Source organism: Pinus tabuliformis, chromosome Q (assembly GCF_031772625.1).
Source record: "Pinus tabuliformis cultivar Carrire ecotype Pingquan chromosome Q, CPIR1, whole genome shotgun sequence".
Taxonomy (NCBI): domain Eukaryota; kingdom Viridiplantae; phylum Streptophyta; class Pinopsida; order Pinales; family Pinaceae; genus Pinus; species Pinus tabuliformis.
Window position 1 is genome coordinate 480,893,548 of NC_142296.1, and position 19,679 is coordinate 480,913,226.

The 19,679-nt window shown below is 37.7% G+C and overlaps 2 pseudogenes across 1 annotated transcript; both read left to right on the forward strand.

Annotated features, from left to right (window-relative positions):
- Window positions 1-19,679, forward strand: part of LOC149220271 (purple acid phosphatase 22-like) — a 113,670-nt pseudogene that overhangs the window by 85,408 nt on the left and 8,583 nt on the right.
- LOC149220272 (cation/H(+) antiporter 19 pseudogene) lies at window positions 4,589-7,505 on the forward strand (annotated as a pseudogene). The gene is made up of 4 exons (XR_016249121.1): window positions 4,589-4,619; window positions 4,777-4,877; window positions 5,133-6,422; window positions 6,918-7,505. The product of XR_016249121.1 is annotated as a cation/H(+) antiporter 19 pseudogene (transcript).

Below are 19,679 nucleotides of genomic sequence, written 5' to 3' on the forward strand. Positions count from 1 at the left end.
GTTGAATGTTATCTTTTAAAGTCCCTATGAAGACATCAATCCTTTTCTTCTCTAGAATATCATTTACCCTTATATTCAAATTTTGGAAGTCCTTAATTGCTTTGTCATTGAACCCTTCTGTTTGAGATTTATCAATTGGATAAAGAAGGTGTTGCTCTTTGTATCCTCATAATGTGCTATCATTTCCTCCGTGAAAATTGACCAAGTGACAAGTGCTTTATGAGAACAAAGCTCTTTATACCATAAAAATTGATTCGATTCTAAATATAAAGATGCAATATATAACTTTTGTAATAGTTGTACATCATGTAGACCAAAATAATGTTCCATCTATAGTATCCAATTTATCGGGTCCTTTCCATCGAACTTCCTCATATCGCCTTTTCTTGATTTTAGGAGATCTATTTTGAAACGATTGTAACTATGTAATTTCAGATCTCCAAGGTCTGAAATTGCAAGCTACAGTAGCCCTCTACATCCTCTTTCCAATGCCACCAGTCTAATCAAAATTGGATTCTCCAAGAAAGGGTTATGCCAAATCTCCCAAGACGACCTTCTTATATATTTTTTCAGTAGAGTGAACTTGTACGAAGTGCCACATCATACTGTTTCAACCTTAAAACTTGAAAACAATACAAAACAAATTACCATTTATCCTCTTTTTGTAGCTTCTTACTTGTTTGAGATGTAATTTGGGATCCTGCAGAAACCATAAATGTCTTGGACTGTATCTCCGACAATATAGTGAAACAAGATCTAAAATTCCAGCCCAAGCTTCAACCCGATTTTGGCTCAAATGGGTTTTAATTTCATAATATTAACCTTCGTAGAAAACAAATTATAGAAAAAATTCCACGATGACCTGTTTGAGATGGAATTCTGGAGCTTGCAAAAACCCTAACTTCCTCAAATCATATCTCCAAAAATATAATGAGACAAGATCTGAAATTCGGACTCAAGGTTCAGAATGATTTCAACTCAAAAAAAAAAATTATCTTTTGAAACGTCGCAGAAAAAGAGTTATAGAGAAAATTCCACGATGGGGCCTATTTGGAGCAGTGAAACCCTAGAATCCAAAGCTATGATACCAAATGTTATGAAACAAGCTCACAAAAAGATAGAAAAGAAATATAAATGCCTTAAAATTCAGCCTCTTCAAGGGGGCAACCTCATTTACATTACACAAATGAACACTTCTTTGATGATACAAATGACAAGGCCTCCTTTCTATATATAGGAGTATAAGGGGTCATAATGTAATCAAAGCCGACATAACAATAATAATGTCAGGGCACAAAAATAACATTAATGGACTTCTATGGGGCACAATAATAACAATATGGGCACTACATGGAAGCAACAATATAATAACGGGGTTTCACTAATAAAAATAAGGGCTTACACTAGTAGTATAGGGACTTAACAAAAATTAATGGACAAGTTAATGAAGCTACAGACACCTGTTTTTTGGAGTTATTATTAACAGCGAGAAATGGTGAAATTGATGTAAAATTTAATGAAATTACCAACAAATGTTATTCCAAATTGGATACATGTCACCAAATGGTTTGAAATGGATGATCATCTCATTCGAAGATAGTTAAATCCAAAAACAACATATACAATACTTTCATATCTAAATTTTAAATTGGTAAAAAAATCTTTCATCACTATCACTATCCCTCTTATCACTCAAAATTTTTAAATAATTAATAATATACACATTATCCCTCTTATTACTGAAATTTTTAAATAATTACAAATATACACACTATTAATTTTAACGTTTGTTTTCTTTTAATCTTACCCTAAATAAAAATCCCTTATCATTTTTTATTAATATATTAGTTCATCCATAAACTCAAAAATTAATTTAAAAAATTAATTTGTCCTTCCTTTAAATTAAATTTTCTAACAACTTAAAAACTTCATAATCATTAAATTATTATATATTGACATCTCATTATATATCAATATCTACATATGCATATTCAACACATTTCTTCATTATTTTATTCCAATATCTACATATTCACAATATTTCATCATTAGTTTATCTCAATATCTAATTATATTTTATATTATATTTGAAGTAATTTTATAATTACATAATTTATATGCTCCAAATCTACAGATTATTTTCACAAGAACGATTCAAAATAAGTCTAATGAACTATGCAGATTCCCATGGAGAGAGAAAGAGTAATTGCTATAAATTAATATTTGGAGTGTTTTAATAGTGTATCTAATTATTGTTTATCTAAAGATTTCTGGACTGTTTGTATATAGTATAAAGTGATTATATTTATTGGAAAATAATATAAGATAATATTTAGTTAAATGGTGAATTTAGTAATGAGGGATTCTAGACTATTTGTATATAGTATAAAATGATTATATTTATTGGAAAATAATATAAGAGAATATTTAATTAAATAGTGAATTTAATAATTAGGGATAAGCTTTTCAAATTTCTTTAAATGTTAAATTTTTCCTTTTAAACATAGATGAAACAAAAAATAGTTACTAAAAACATTATATATAAAGTTAATTATGTAAAAATAGTGAAAATAACCTATGTGTAAATATATGCAATTTTATGAAATCTTTTGATATGGGTAAAGAAAGAATGCTTTCAAGATAGGTACAAAAATATACAATAAGATAGCTTATAATAGTTGGTACAATCAAATATATAAATCAACACAAAAGAAATTATTAAAAGATTCATAAAATGTGTGAATGCCAAAAAACTTAATCATATTGGAAATAATCTTTCTTAAAAAAATACAAATTAATTGGCATTGTAACTTTTCATCCTAAAAGAATGTGAAGATAGTTACATTCACAAAGTTTATTGCTAGGGAAAAAGTTAAAGATTAAATTATAACATATGTTTTCTAGCTTAATAAGAAAGAGATAAAGGAAAATTTCTCCTTCCTAACTAAATGTATAATAGGTTATTTTACAAGGCAATTTAAAGAAGTGTAAAACATATTGTAAGAGAAAAGGCCCTTTACCTTCCTAAGTTAGTTTTTAACTTACAGACACCTGTTATTTAGAATTGGACACATGTTACCAATGGTTTGAAACGGATGATTATCTTATTCGGAAATACACCTTTCCACTACTATGCCAAGTGTATGTGTAAGGTGTGTGCTACATTTTGTAGTCTTCCCATTATGGTTAATCCTCATAGGTGTAAATTAACAAATGGCATGGTAAATTTTTAATGAAGCTTTGTAAAAACTTAATTTAAACAAGGTTTAATCATGCGATTTAGATATGCAGCAAAGTTAGTGGTGTGAATTCAATCCATTGATATTGTGGCAACCACAAGAATATATTGGCATCTATGAATTCAATCCATTGATATTGTGGCAATGACAAGAATATAATAGCATCTTTAAATTCAAACAATCTAATCATTTTTTTAATTAAGAAAATGATTAAAGTGCTCAATTCTAATAGGAGAGATGCCTATCGGCCTAATTACCATATAAACACTGAATTATATAACAAAATTCTGGGTGGAAATTTTTCACATTGAATGTTATAGACCACACCCTCCTGCTGGTGTGGATCTCATTTTTAGATTCATTCTAAAGGAATATGTCTATAGAATGTGGTTTATTAGTTAAAGGTGGGGATTTAGTTTTGATAAGTTTTATTGTCAATTTTGAATAAGATTATGTATTAGTTGAAAACTGGCCTAACCACAATTTTTTTGGGTGAATTTTTTTTTTTGAAATTAGAATGACCTATGGCGAGTGAACACTTATTTCTCTAAACCATGCACCCTGGTATAACGCAAATACCGATCATCAGGGTGAGGGTGATGACATGAAGGATGCACTGGAACAACTACTTCATGACACAAAAGTTAACATTGTTTTCGTTGGCCATGCTCATGCTTATGAACACTTTGTATGCTACCATCACAAATTCCTTCCATTTTCCTCCGCAGGTATTCAATTTTATGAAACACTAATTGTCTGATCATAGGCTAACAATGAGTTGGATGTTTCAGATGCAGGTATTTGGTAACCAAGCCAACCCATGTCAATCTGTGCATATCACTATATGAGATGGAGGGAATCGAGAAGGCCTTGCTCCAGAGTATTCGCTTTTTAATTTAGATTAACATTGAATTGGAAGTATATAGAGCTTGGAAAACCAGTAAGTAATTATCGGCCTAGTTTTTCAATTGAATTGGAAAAGAATAATCACTAAGGGAAGAATCTAATTACGCCGTAAGGCGTTTCCCTTTGAAATGAACACCCCAAAATTGCCACTTGGCACAAGTCTGCACCATCCGATCAAATGTTAGACGATTCAAGAATAATGTGTCGTCAGATTAATATAGTTTTAATACAGTTTCATAGTTTAGTTTTAATACATTTTCACAGTTTTAACAGTTTAAATATCGTTTCAGTTTCAGTTTCAATGAAACCTGAGCAGTAAGAAGGGTTCGTGAAACCCTCACTAGGTTTTTCGGAGGCAGAGCGCCCAGGGAAGAGTTGAATGAGCGACAGAAGAAATTTTCAGCATCCTCCCATATTTACGCCGTAAGGCGTTTCCCTTTGAAATGAACACCCCAAAATTGCCACTTGGCACAAGTCTGCACCATCCGATCAAATGTTAGACGATTCAAGAATAATGTGTCGTTAGATTAATATAGTTTTAATACAGTTTCATAGTTTAGTTTTAATACATTTTCACAGTTTTAACAGTTTAAATATCGTTTCAGTTTCAGTTTCAATGAAACCTGAGCAGTAAGAAGGGTTCGTGAAACCCTCACTAGGTTTTTCGGAGGCAGAGCGCCCAGGGAAGAGTTGAATGAGCGACAGAAGAAATTTTCAGCATCCTCCCATATTGTAGGGCCTCTTATTTCTGTTAAATTATTACTAGTTTTTCCAGTATTATGGGTATAGACATACAGAGCACCATCTTTTCCCAGTATGATCCCTGAGGTTATCTTTTGGAGCTTATTTTACTTTTAGATTCTGCGATGAATGAATTGCGTATTAGTTGCCTATCATCTATTTCTTTAACAGAGCAATATATTTGATCCGTGATTTCCATATCTTCTGGACAAGAGTATCATTTCCTTGTTTGTTTTATTTTAACAGGTGCTGAATGAAGAAACATTTGCAATCCTTGTATTGATGGCTCTGGTCACGACATTCATCACGATCCCAATAGTAATGGCCATATACAAACCAGCATGGAAACAAGTCCCATACAAGCACAGAAAGATACAAAGAGATAAACCAGATGAGTTGAGAATTGTAGCCTGTGTACATGGTTCGAGGAACATCCCAGCCATGATAAACCTAATAGAGGCCTCCAGAGGGGTTGGAAAATATGCCCTGCGCCTCTACATTATGCACCTAGTGGAGTTGTCCGAAAGGTCTTCTGCCATCATGATGGTTCACAAGGCAAGGAAAAATGGTCTTCCGTTTTGGAACCACAACCGATCAGAAGAAGACCAGATTGTGGTTGCATTCGAGGCGTACGGACAGCTGAGAAAAGTGGCGGTCAGACCCATGATAGCAATCTCTCAATTTCAGGACATGCATGAGGATATCTGCAAAATTGCGGACCAGAAACGGGCTGCCATGATCGTCCTCCCTTTCCACAAATACCAGCGCGTTGATGGTGTCCTGGAGTCTGTGAACCTAGGATTCAGGACGGTGAACGAGAAGATATTGAAGAACTCACCCTGCTCAGTCGGCATCCTGGTGGATAGGGGCCTCGGGGGTCAGTCCCAGTTGGCGCCTTCCAATGTAGACCATAACATTGCGGTTCTCTTCTTCAGAGGTCCAGATGATCGTGAGGCTCTGGTGTTTGGAAGAAGAATGGCAGAGCATCCAGGCATTGCGCTCACAGTCATAAGGTTCCTGCCTGGAACAGAATTCAACCACACTCTTGTCAACCTTACTCCTCTGCCCGCCCATGAGCATGAGACACAACAACAGTACAAATTTTCCACTGCAGAAATGAACAGAGAGCATGAGAGTATTCTGGATGAAGATGCCTTAGTCCCTATCACGAAGAAAACCCACTCATCTGATGGTAGTGATGCAGGGAAACCCATTGTGTATGAAGAGCAGGTGATCAGCAACACGGTGCATTCAGTTCTGGCAATTGCAAAGAACAACAAGTACGACCTGTTTTTGGTGGGAAGGGGGCATTTTCCATCCCCGCTAGTGGCAGACTTGGCAGATCAAACTGCGGACTGTCTAGAACTAGGTCCAATTGGGGATTTGCTGGCCTCACCAACTGTTCCAATCAGTGCATCAATATTAGTGATTCAACAACATGATGATATTCATACTGATGAAGCGCCCTTCTCAAAAAACGTTGACTCGACAAGCGCTGTCAGCATTTAATCTGCCTGAGTCTCCTCACATGACAAGGTATGATCGCTTAGGCTTGATAACTTTCACTTTTGTTTATCTTCCTGACTATTTCCATATAGATAACAATGTCTCGAAAAATACTCTTGACTTTATTATTTTCAATTGGTCTTTTACAATATCTCGGTGGATCCACCTCTAAGATAGCGTCTTAAAAGTTTCACGTACTTCCTCTCTAACCCAATGAACCTATCACTCTAACATAATTAAACACGAACTATAAAAGACATTTTCAAGAAGATCCATAAAGTAACCAATCGTTCTGCTAACAGCTGACTAATAACTGGGCGTAACCTTGCTAACTACTAGACATGAATTAATACGGTGGTATCCCCTCAGCTAGGCTATACAAGAGGGTATATAAGTAGGGGTATTGCTCTGATTTATGGCTTTCTCAATATGGAATGAGCATGGTTTCCACTGTCTGCTCTCTTAATATGGAATGAACATGGTGTCCACTGTCTGCTTCTGATATATAGTAAGCCTACTTTGCAGGTCCCAAGTTAGCTGTTGACCTCAAGGATCATACTGGGAAAAGATGGTGCTCTACTGAAGGATCTGCTGGCGACAATGTTGTGAAACATATACATTCAGCAGTGCTGCATCATGCAACATTCCCACTGCCAGCAATCGTGGTCGATACTTTTAAACCCACCTCAACGGGATTAATTTTGATGATAAAGACCAGGCATTCTTACCTAACTTAGAAAGAAAGCCCTTGCTGCTTCTCAGACAGTGATGGAAGAATATTGTACATATTCTGCTGGAGTTTTCTACCATCTGAATATATTTTCTTCTTGCTCTTGATTCTGACATTTTCGTCCTATGTACTTGCTGGCATTTCTCTTGGATTCTCTTACCAGACAGTCTGTGCTATCAGTAAAAATAGATGTAAATATAGTATTATTTAGTTGAACTATCTACGTATTGTGATGGCATGCATGAATACATGGGTCAGTTTGTGGTTAAGATTCATTTCAAAATTTGGAATAATACAATTTCAGCATGGGAAACTGGATTGTAAGATCACGGTTCTGGTAAAGAAACTGAGCAAAATTGTATAACTTTGTATTTTCAGACTCACAGGATGCTGGTCGGCCTAAAACTATCTAGGTGGACTCCCCCACTGCTTATCTGATGGACAATTTCTGTTTTCAGTCTGCTTTTAGTTATATTTACAATCTTGTTATCTGGTTAGAATTAGTATAAGCCACCCTAAGCAGTAAGCTAAAACTATATGATAGCTATATTTGGTATTTGATAGGTTTTGTGACATGGTTCCAAGTTTTTGAGTCATAAAAAAAGCAGCAAACGACTAGGTACAGGAAAACATTTATTTTCTGTACTGTTATGATATTTCAGCCGCCCAACTTACCAAAAACAGGAAAAGAAAAAACAATTTCAGATTTGTATGCATATGTTGACGAAAGGAATGCTAAACGTACAACTTGCCTATTTTTGGATGAATGTTTTTATGGTATCATTAATTCAAAAGAATAGATAGATAGGTAAATAGTTGACATTGTCCTAAGATCGATAACACAGAAAGTATGCATTTTGATTTATAAACTATTCTACTATACAATAACTTAATGTCCAATACTAATATCAATAGAGCTTCTATGCATTGTAACTAATGGTGTTTGTATTCTACCATAGTATGTGATGTTCATGCAAACTTAGGCATTTGCTGTCATATAAGTTATATTTCATTGATGTGGGAAAGAAGAAATTTCCTGGATTCCAATTTATTAATCAAATCCTCCGTATAAACGACCATGGCTTATACAGTTGAGAATGAGAATGGCAACGGAACGGATTATTATGGTTGAAGTACTACAATCATTTATTGATTAACAAGAGAAGCTGCATGGCAGCAAGTCCTACCATGAGCGGGCTTCAAGAAAAGAAACACCACCAGAAATACATATGGGCCATGGCAGTATACCATTATTTCAGCGCAACCTACTACATAAATAACGTTGGAGGTAAGGATCAGTATTTAATACCCTGCAGACAGACATCTTTTACTGTGGAAAATAGGCCAGCATGTCCTGAAACTCCTCCAAGTAGGAATGCATTGGAACCACTTTCAGGATCAACCGGGAAACATAAACATGTGGATAGGTCCATGTGTAGCTTAATGCTGTCCTAGACAGAGCTTATAACCTCTTCTATATAGAGCTAAAGAAAAAGCCTTCAAACAAATCCTTGTCTTAGGGCTCTTAAGCAACATACAAACAGCATGAACCCAGATCTAGAAAAATATGAATGAAAATCCTCAAAAATCTGATCTTCCTTGCGTTCTTGGATATGGCATGTACCCAGGTCCAGCTTCAAACCCGTGTTAGAGAGACCATCCACTTATTCGTTTCTTTCCCTGTAAATGTGATGAAAAAGAAACTTTGTGATTTTTTCGTGTTTTGCGCACTGGTCATTGTTGCTCTGGTACTTTGTTGGAGTTTATGGAGAATTTTCTCTTATGGAATTGCTTATAGAGCTGTCACAATTGAAGCACAACAATCTTCAGCACAATGCAATTTCAGGATCCAGAGGTTTGATGATACCAATGTGACTGCTGGTACTCAAGAAAATCAAAATGTGAGTTCAACAGAATCAGAGCAATGAACATGAAATGAATGGCAAACAAGAGGAATCCTTGTATCGGTCAATGGATGAGTGGGAGAAAAGTTGTGATAATTTCTATGTTGATTCTGACTTTAGTTACACTGTGGGGAGCACTGTGAAAAACTGGGACCTCAAGAGACAAAAATGGTTGAAGACCCATCCTCATATAAAGAACTATACAGAAGGAGGGAGGCCTCATATCTTGGTTTTGATTCCTGTAAGAACCCAATTGGGATCATCTGCTTCTGAGGTGCTTCAAGAACAAGCAGGATTATTGCAGGATCCATGGCTTGGACATGTTTTACAACACAATCCTCCTTAATCAGAAAATGTACACTTTCTAGGCCAAAATTCCTTTGATATGGATATGGATATGGTGGATGGACTCAGATGCTATGATCACAGACATTGAAGTTGAGCACCCATTGGAGAAGTACAAGGACTTCAATTTCATAGTCCATGGATGGGAGGAAAATGTTTATAAGAAAAGGAGCTGGTTGGGAATCAATGCGGGGTTTTTCTTATGAGAAACTGTGAATGGTCCATGGATTTCATGGAGAGGTGGGCTGTGATGGGGCCTCAGAGTCCTCTGTATGAGTTCTCCTGGTCCTACCTATAGAGAAACCTCCTATTTTCTAATAGTAGAGAGCATTGGTCATCGTTAACTTAGTGGTTCTTTTCATCGTCTTAAATAAAGTCTAAGTGCTTTCTCAATCAAGAGGAAAGATCTCTGTATCAAGAGGAGAGATATCGATCCATTGTGATTGCATGAAGTGGACACAGTGATCTCATAATGCACCATTAGAGATGCAATTGCACACCGTTGACATTAGGAATTATTAAGAAGAATTCTGGCATGGCATTAGGTCATTGGTAGCATTTCCAAAAGCTAAAGCTAAAATAGCATATCTTATATCTAAACCTTAACACTAGCCTTGCAACCAACATCCCCAATACTACCAAAACAGTAATATCAAAGTGCATCTTACACAAAGAGCAACCAGCAAGCTGCATCTAACAAAAGGTGATTGCATGTAGTACATCTTTAACTTATTGGAGAGGTGGCATGTACATCTTATTGAAATAGTTATTTGTCTACTAATGTTATAATACAAAAAGGTCATGGAAATGCTATAGTATGGCCTCCATTTGGTCTGTTTTTGGATGTTACATGGTGCGACTGACTCACTCGCGACCAGCGACAACAGTTAGAATTCAGTCATTGATACATGCAACCGCATTTAATTAGCATTGAGTGGTCAATTAATGTTTTGGCAAGAAATATGAATATTGCAGAAATATGGCTATGAAAATACGATGTTAATGAAGCAACAAACAATTCTTAATTGTCCTTATTTTAATAATGGCCTTCATGGTTGTATTTATGGACTATTTCTAAATTCGATAATTCCTACTTATCCTCTTTGGAATGCCCAAGATTCTCAATTGTAGAAAAAAAAAGATAATGCCAAATTTGTAGGGTTCATACAGAGCTCAGCATAGCAATCCCATGATCCTTTGTCTATTATGAGTACTTTTCCATGCATAAGTAGTAAGTACAGTTAATGTAGGCACCTCATTCCAATGCATTTGGCAGTGGGAATCTGGAGTGATTTCAGTTGTTTTCTACTCAATCATTCTTAAATTTCTCATATACCTGGTATAGAGGATGTTGTATGTATTTTGTAGATGCTAGGGGCAGCATACAGGCCAGCCCCATAGCAATCTGATTGTTCTCACTTGTTTTCTGCATTTGCCTCACCATGCTTGTACTAAAGAAAATTGTGCATAGTATTGGCAACATATCAGTTTATTGTATGACAATGGGAATGTTTCCTTTGATTAGAATTATTCCCTACTCTGTGCTACCCTGTCATGCATCTTTACACGGGTTTTACCTCAAATCTGAGTATGATATGTTACTTGAAATAGCTGGTTGTAATGGCAGAGTTGCTATTTCTGCTCTGTAATGTAAGGTACACCTGAAATCTGACAATGATATATGGTTACACATATACGTAGAACTTGGCCTCGTGCTAAGTACTTGAGGGAAATTTTTACCAATTATAGAATCTAACCCTAAGCTCATTCAAGTGTAATCATGATGAATGATTGCATGGCTGGGAAATGGTACCTTCTGTAGAGTTGTTTTCAGTTTACTTTTCCAAGATTTCAAGGGATGTTTTGATGAATGATTATAGCATATTAAATGGTTAGGATATGGCACTTATCCAAGATATTTTGGTATTTCGGGCATGATTTTGTTCTATTTTCAAGAGCAAATGCATGCTCAGTAGAAGAGACCTATGAGTTTATTGTCACTGCTCAGTATTTCAACTTGCTTATCCAAGATATTTTGGTATTTCGGGCATGATTTTGTTCTATTTTCAAGAGCAAATGCATGCTCAGTAGAAGAGACATATCAATTTATTGTCACTACTCAGTATTTATTAACGAAACAATTGAAGGATAAGGCATGGTAAACATGAGCCCTCAAAATGGTAAACTCTTCGTCACACGGTAAAATATTCATTACAGGGGGCTCGGTATTCTGGCTGTACATGTCTCCACTATTTAGAACCTAATATCTATATCTGCATATATGTGTAAGTAGCATCTCAATGCATTGAACCCATGCCTGTTTTCAAAGAGACCATTCAGCAATCTGACTCTCACCAACATGCTATCTGTGTATGAGTTGAGGGAGTATGTTCAGCCAGTGGGAGTGTCTTATTCTAATAGAAGCCAGTGGTGGTTGCTTCTTAGTAAGAAATGTGGATGACACTCTTTTTGATTGACGCTATGGTCAGAGGGTTGCCAAAAGTTCTCATATACCTGGTATAGAGGATGTTGTATGTATTTTGTAGATGCTAGGGGCAGCGTACAGGCCAACCCCATAGCAATTTGATTATTCTCACTTGTTTTCTGCATTTGCCTCACCATGCTTGTACTAAAGAAAATTGTGCATAGTATTGGCAACATATCAGTTTATTGTATGACAACGGGAATGTTTCCTTTGATTATAATTATTCCCTACTCTGTGCCACCCTGTCATGCATCTTTACACGGGTTTTACCTCAAATCTGTGTATGATATGTTACTTGAAATAGTTGGTTGTAATGGCAGAGTTGCTATTTCTGCTCTGTAATGTAAGATACACGTGAAATCTGACAATGATATATGGTTACACATATACATAGAACTTGGCCTCCTGCTAAGTACTTGAGGGATATTTTTACCAATTATAGAATCTAACCCTAAGCTCATTCAAGTGTAACCATGATGAATGATTGCATGGCTAGGAAATGGTACCTTCTGTAGAGTTGTTTTCAGTTTACTTTTCCAAGATTTCAAGGGATGTTTTGATGAATTATTATAGCATAATAAATGGTTAGGATATTGTTACAGGGAAAAGTGTCTACACAGAACTGCTTATCCCACTAAGGTGTGGTAGCTACCTTAGAAACAAACAAAGTAAAGCTACTTTCGTTTTTCCTTTATGAAATATAGATGAGAGAAGAACAAAGGAGACCAACCTCTGTCTTGCACTTATCTCCTAGTTCGATTCCTCTCTCTCTTGATAATCTTTCGCTACTTGCTCCCTTGTACGCCCAGCTTCACAAAGTACCTGTAGGATCAAAGTAGCATAACACTATACAAGAATATGGATCTATAATCATAAACAATCTAGGATTAGATGTAAATTTACCATAAAAATGCATAAAACATAAATGACATAAGAGTATGGAGGAAAACTTCAATAGCTTTTATTGATAATCAAGAAAGAGCCAAGGGAGTTACAACCAGTTGTTCTGACCCAGCATCATCCTCTCAGCAAGTAAGCCATTCTTCACCTCATACAAAGCTTAGATCACCCAACACTATGATGTTGTCTCAAGAAACCAATAGAAATTCCTTACAAGATGCAAAATTCCAGCCTCCGGATCTCTGGGATGAGGGATCCATATATAGATATATGTAAGGGAGATGAGTCAGCTTGTGATTTGATTAGTGTCTTCCCTCTGATAGTTCTTGCTTCCACTTGGAGATTGATGATCTCTTACTCATCCTTGGTCGAATTCGGAGAGGCAAGTGTCATAGGAGAATTTTCTGGAAGATTCCATGCCTCTCCACCTCACGGAATGACACTGCCATTTGTCACTTCTTGCCCATCACACCCCATAGAAGGGCTTTTTGAAATGCAACGCACCCACAGAGTGTACTTAGGTGAGATGCAACGCACTTTACCTATGGAGCAGCTGAAATGATCCTGTTTTGACCAATTTTGAGCAGTTTTTGATGGAGAACTTCTAGAAGAAGCTATAATCAGTTGACCTTGTTCCTTTAGGGGTTAGAACAACACTTTTAGGGACTTAGGAGCCCTTCATTTATGGACATTTCATGCTTGGGGTTGCAGTGCCCAAAAATGTCTACAACAGTTGCCCCCTAAAGCATGAGGTCGTTAATCTTTTGATGTCGGGTGAAATGCTTTATTATGAGGATCCGAAGTTCTTTCAAGCTGGGAGGAGACCTGTAATAAGATACAATACAATACATTATCTTCATAATATTTTCATGATCTAGCTGAGGTGGGCATTCCCATGCTTAGCTTTATAAATTCATTTTTATGTATAGGACAGACAATCGTCTGAGTGTAGACTGATGATTCTGGTAGAGTCATCATCCCTTTAATTGGATGATTATCTGTGCAGCAATAATGTACATTTGATGTCTTTATTTCCCTGAATATATATCGCAGCCCGGATGGATGAAACTAGATCCGGGGTCTTCAATCTCGTTCAATCTTCACTCGAAGTACAAGTCTATCCATGTGAGAGATGTTCTGGAGTCGAACATGGAAAGACATCACCTGATTACCAGCCAATGATGTAAGCTATTAACAGGCACGAGAGGAATCACCGATAATGATAATGACCCTCAAGGTACTGTAGTACAATTCACATGGTGTGAATAAAAGGACTTGGTGTCGAACACCACGCAAAATCTTTCGGTCGAAGGTCATTCATGTAAACCTGTCGCCGGAAGTGAGAAACTTGCCATTGAGTCATGCAAGCTTCAAAGTACTGAATGGGGTGTTCCTAGATCGACTTCTTGGATAATGAGCTGATGTCGACAAGAAGTGATCTGTCACAGGAGGGCCTTAATGAATCCCACATCAATGACACAGAACGGAGCAAATGATTTTAATGGAGGTGAAAACGATCTGATGACATAAGGTTCAGGGTGGTGGTCATGAAGGAATGGAGTGTAAATGTATTGTAGCGGGTGAGACACGGGCGAATTCTCTGAATGACTTCTCTTGAACATATCGGCAACACTGACGTGATGGATTGGTAGCATTAACTCCAAATGTGGATGGTGTGATGGGACCATGGCGATGTGACCGGTGAATGAAACAACCCAACCCGACTTGGATGCGGAGTGAAAGTGTCATGTTCAAGAGCGACTTGCTACCAACAAAGTTTCTTCAAGTTTTCTTCCCAATTTTCCCCAGGCATTGCTGACCAGTACCTCTTTATTTTTGTCAAGCTTGAGGAGGATAACATATGCTTGTTTTATAATTTTCCCTTCAGGCAAACCCATCGCTATGCTTTAACGAGCTTAGCGATAGTGAAACTCGTTCTTGTCTGCTATGGACAAGTTTGTCGCTATTAAGTTTTAGCGAGTTTAACGACAAAGATAACTCGGTCCTTTTCAATTTTAGAGAGTCTGAAAAGGGACGTAAAGGAAACTCCAAAATTCCTTTTTCGTCATCTAATCCCTTAAGTCCGAAAAAGTATAAAACAATAGAGAAGGGATGAATTTTCGATACTTTTAACGAGCCGAACAAAACAAGCGCTTGATCTTTTTGTGTAATAATCCTTCAGGTCCAAAAAGATTAAAATCTAAAAGAGGGATAGCACTTCCGGTCCCTTTAACGAGCTGGAGAGGCCAATGGATCGACAATCTTTTCATATTTTACGAGTCAGTTGAAAAGAGCTTAAAGGAGACTCGTTTTTGAGGAACGAGTGATAAAATTGGGTAGCAGCTGATTCTAGGTAAGGTTTGGAATTTTCCAATCACAGCAGTGTTACAAGGATGGCTAGTGGGATCACTCTTCGCAGCTGTTCCTCAAAAGGGGTAAACAATCAAATGGAGGTGAATGATCGGCCAATACAGAGTGGAGGTGATGATGGGAACACGACCAAGGCTTTAAAGGCTGAAGTACTACATTCACGATGATTATTTACCGGGAATTGGTTTATTTTTTATTGAGCTTAAACGCTGGGGGAAACATTTGGTCATTGCTTATGTTTATTTTTTAATGAGCATGAAGTCTGTGTTAAAACTGCTCGATGCAGGTTTATTTTTTAACGAGCTTGAACCCTGCAGTAACACTGCTCGTGATAAGTTTGCATGCCCCCAGCATAATAACACAAATTGAGGTGCATGCCCCCCAAGCTTCATTTCATTCATCTCAGTGGTTGGAATAAAGGTTTATCTTCGAGATCTTCGAAAGACTCGACTTTGATTTTACGATATCGTAATCAAAGACTCAATTTGGAATGGGAGTCGTTTCATTTTTTAATGAGGTTGACATAGTAAAAGAGCTATCCTCATGACTCCTTGTTTCATTTTTTAACGAGGTCGACACGAGATAAGAACCATCCTCGAAATCCACCGTATTTACAGTATTTGATAGAAAATCAAAAACTGATGGATGATTAAGGTTGTTGGAATAATCTTCGTGGTAATCTGGAATATGGGAGCGATGGTGGTAATCTTCCCATGGTGCCTCTCCTATCATCATTGATTGAATGATTCCTTCCTCTGTAGAATGTACATGCGACCAAGGATCTGAAGAGGTGCCATATTCCTTAGACCTATCTATCCAAACACTCAATGAGCGTTGATTTGGGTTTTCCCCCCAAGCCAAGAAAATTGATTGCTACAATATTTCTAAAATGGCGATGATCCATGCTGACACAATGTTTAGGAATCTTCCGAATACATTAGATATAGAAGATTTCATATTGCAGGTTTCCACTGTGGCCACTTCTGCCAAATTACTCGGAGGCGGTAGGGCAAAAGTACCCATTAAGGTAGGGTCTTTTAGGAGGCCTACTCCAATATTTTGAAGTGAATGATTGCTTCCATGGACCACTGGAATGCTTCCCGTAACTTGTGAACTGTTGGGGAGAAATGTTTGTTGGTCGACGATTGTAATTCCTCCTTGGAAGGGAAATGAAATATTCCTGAAGTAGGTCGACACAACTATGGCCATGGCATATATCCAGGGCCTTCCCAGTAGGATGTTGTAATCGAGGTTTCCGTCAATTACTTCAACATCTATTTCTACTGTTTTTCCCCCTAGTTCAACTTGCAAGTTACTTAAAATCCCATATGGGGTGTATGATCGTCCATCAAATGCTTTTAACGTCGTTGACGATCTTGATAAGGGTGGTGAGCCTAAATTTTTCCAGCAACACATCGACATAATACATGTAGATGCCCCGTCATCAATAATTGTTCAATGAACAGTTTTGTTGAGGGCTTTCACTTGAATAAGGAAAGCTAGTTGAGCTGGTAACTGAGGGTCATATCCTTTATGATCAAAGGCCACAAGATTGGAATCCATTGGGTCAATCCCACCTATTGCTGATAATAGATCCTGCTTTTGGGAGGGGAAATTTTGCAGTACCTCAAGTGTCGACATAGTGGACGGCGATTGGGCCAGGTCCTCTACTATATTATAATTCTGTGCTACTTTGGCACGAGGATTAAATGTCGATTTGTGTACTACTCCCTTTGGCGGATTTATCATTGGCTCAGGAATGATGGGTGGCACAACTTCGGTCAAAGTTTTTTTCGAACTACTAGGTTGTTCATTAGCCTTGTTATTCGACAGCCGTGAATTCTCGTAATCTTTATTCCTTGTCAAAGCATCATTTTGCTGCTTTGAGATATACAACATAAGCACTTGGGATCAGGAAGCATTTTGATTAGCAACCAGTTTGGTTCTCGGGCTTGGAAACGGATCAGTCAATACTGCTGAGGTTTTTGAACTCTTAAAGAGTTTCTTAACTTCATCTTTATGTGGACAATCTCTCGTCTGATGATCCTCATCGCATATATGACACCCTGCAGGGGGTTTCCTTTGCCCAGAAGGGTTTGCAGAAGGTTTTTCAGGAGATGACTCATCCTGCTTCTTTTTTCTCCCTTTATTTTTCTTCTTTCCCCCTGGTTGCTTTAGTTGTTTGCCCTTGTCGGTCGACATGGCATTTACTTCCGAGGCAAGAAGTTCCTCATTTGCATTTTGACTAGAAACTTTACGGGCCTTTTTAGATGTAGCCTTTGTAGATTTCGTGTCTGTTGCGCCAATCATGCCATCGCCGACATGAGAGTCATTGTTCGATTTAGGAGGAGGTGGAACAGAAAATTCTGGTCTAGGAGCGTCAGGGATTTTATCATAGAGCGTGCCAGACTGAGTATAAATCAAGTCTAAATATTGCGCACGAGCAATAACTTGCTCTTCAGTGGCGACTCCTCCCTTTGCCACATCTTCTGTAATGGAAGGTAATAATGACTTAATAAACCATTCAGCTAAAAGCTAATCAGGAACGTACGTTTTTACCATTCTACGACGACGTCGCCACTCATGAATATGATCAAATATGTGAGTGGCCGTTGTCTGTTTGAAATTGGTAAGAAGCTCTGTTCCTGTTTCGTACCTTATTGGTAACTGAAAATGGGTTAAAAAGGTCGTTCCTAGGGTGCTGAAGTTATCAAATGAAGCTCTAGGCAATTCGATATACCATTTTGCTGCTGAACCAATTAACGTTCATTGAAAAAGGCGAAGCCTAATCGAATCGTCGTTTAGAGTGTTAGATGAACACCACATATGAAAGGTCATCACATGATTCAACGGGTCTTCACCGGGATTTCCATTAAATTTAGGAATATCTGACGTAAGTTTATGTGGAATCGCCAGCCACCAAGGGGCATAAGCAATTGGATCATTCGTCAGTCGGTTTAGATCTGGTAATTCTAGAGTTGCTACAAAGGGTAATTGTTGATTCAGGTTAGGCGAAGCATACCCAGGATAAGATGGAATCACCTGAGCAGTGGGTCTTTGCATACCAACATAATGTATTTGATGCGTAACTTTGATAAGGTTGATGGGCATAACCATTATAATATGGTTGTTGATAACCACTTTGGAAATGCGTTTCCCTATTACTTACAAAGACTTGTTGCTCAGGTCCTTGATATGATTCCTGGAATGGCAGTTGTTGAGATTGAATCAGCCATGGTTGTTGGACCATTCGCTGTTGCCCAATACTGGATGATTGACCAAGATGAGGAGTCATAGTACTTGTTTGAGCCTGAGTCGCTCCAGATAAGGAGGCACTAACCTGAGATTGTGATTGAGTCATTGAGACAAGAGGCTGTTGTATTGCAACCTGAGAAACTTGGGGTTGACCTACAACAGGTAGCGCTTGTACTTACGATGCAGTCACCATAGCAGGTATAGTGGGAATATTCAACACAGGGTGGACTAGTTGCATTGAATATACAATCCTTGGTTGCTGAGGCAGTATTGGTACCCAACCGCTGGATGTAATTCCAGTTTGACCTGAACTTTGTTGTAAACTCCCATATGGTTGTTCTCTGGGAGGGAACAATGAAAAGGCATACTTCCCTCGATATGGTGGAAATCCAGTACTTAAAGGGTAGATTGGCCTTTGAAGACACATTGGATCAATTTGTTGAGTTTCAACATAAGAAATACCAGATGATAATCCGGATGAAGAAATAGGAACTGACCATGTCGTCGAAACAGTCCCTGATTGGACTCCGGCTTGCTGTTGATAACTTGTCGGGACAGATGGTATACCATCAAACATCGTTGGAGTAGCAGCAGGAGGCTCTGCTACTGCTGCGTTGAATGACACAGTCCTCGATTTCGACGGTTATTCAGACATATCTAGTCTATCCAAAAGATTTTCTAGCGATTCTACAAGAACTTCGCGATGAAAGGAGACTAACTTCTAAGACCAACAAGGGAACAATGACGTTATTCTGATTAAAATAAATTTTATACGCTTTGACACAACTTGTTTTCTCAATTTTTAAGAGTCGAGAAAAAACAAAAGATGACTCTAGTCACCTTCAATTTTTAATGAGCCTAAAGTGACAAGTGCTTAGATGGACCTTTTCCGTTAAGGAGTCTGAAAAGGAACGAAAGGGACTGCTCTAGAAATCTATGTAGAGGGATTACCAAACCGATCACAAAACTGCAGAATACTTTTTACGGTATGGCAGTCAATCTTCCCGAATGCTGTGTTCAGTGCATTGCGATCGATAGGGCGGCAGACACGGCTTCCTATAGATAAAGGATTAAGCCTATTGTGGTCTCCCAAAATATACTCGACGGTACGTGGGAGCACAAGTCTGTACTGGCACTTATCATATCAAAGTGGAGGAATCACCCAACCATTAGTGAGAACAACAGTTACCAGGCTTTACGATGCTGGAATATGTCTCTAGCCTAGACTTCTAGATGTTGTGCGTTAGGTTCCAAAGCGTTGTTAGATTCATTAAATTTATTTTATAGTTTATCTTTCT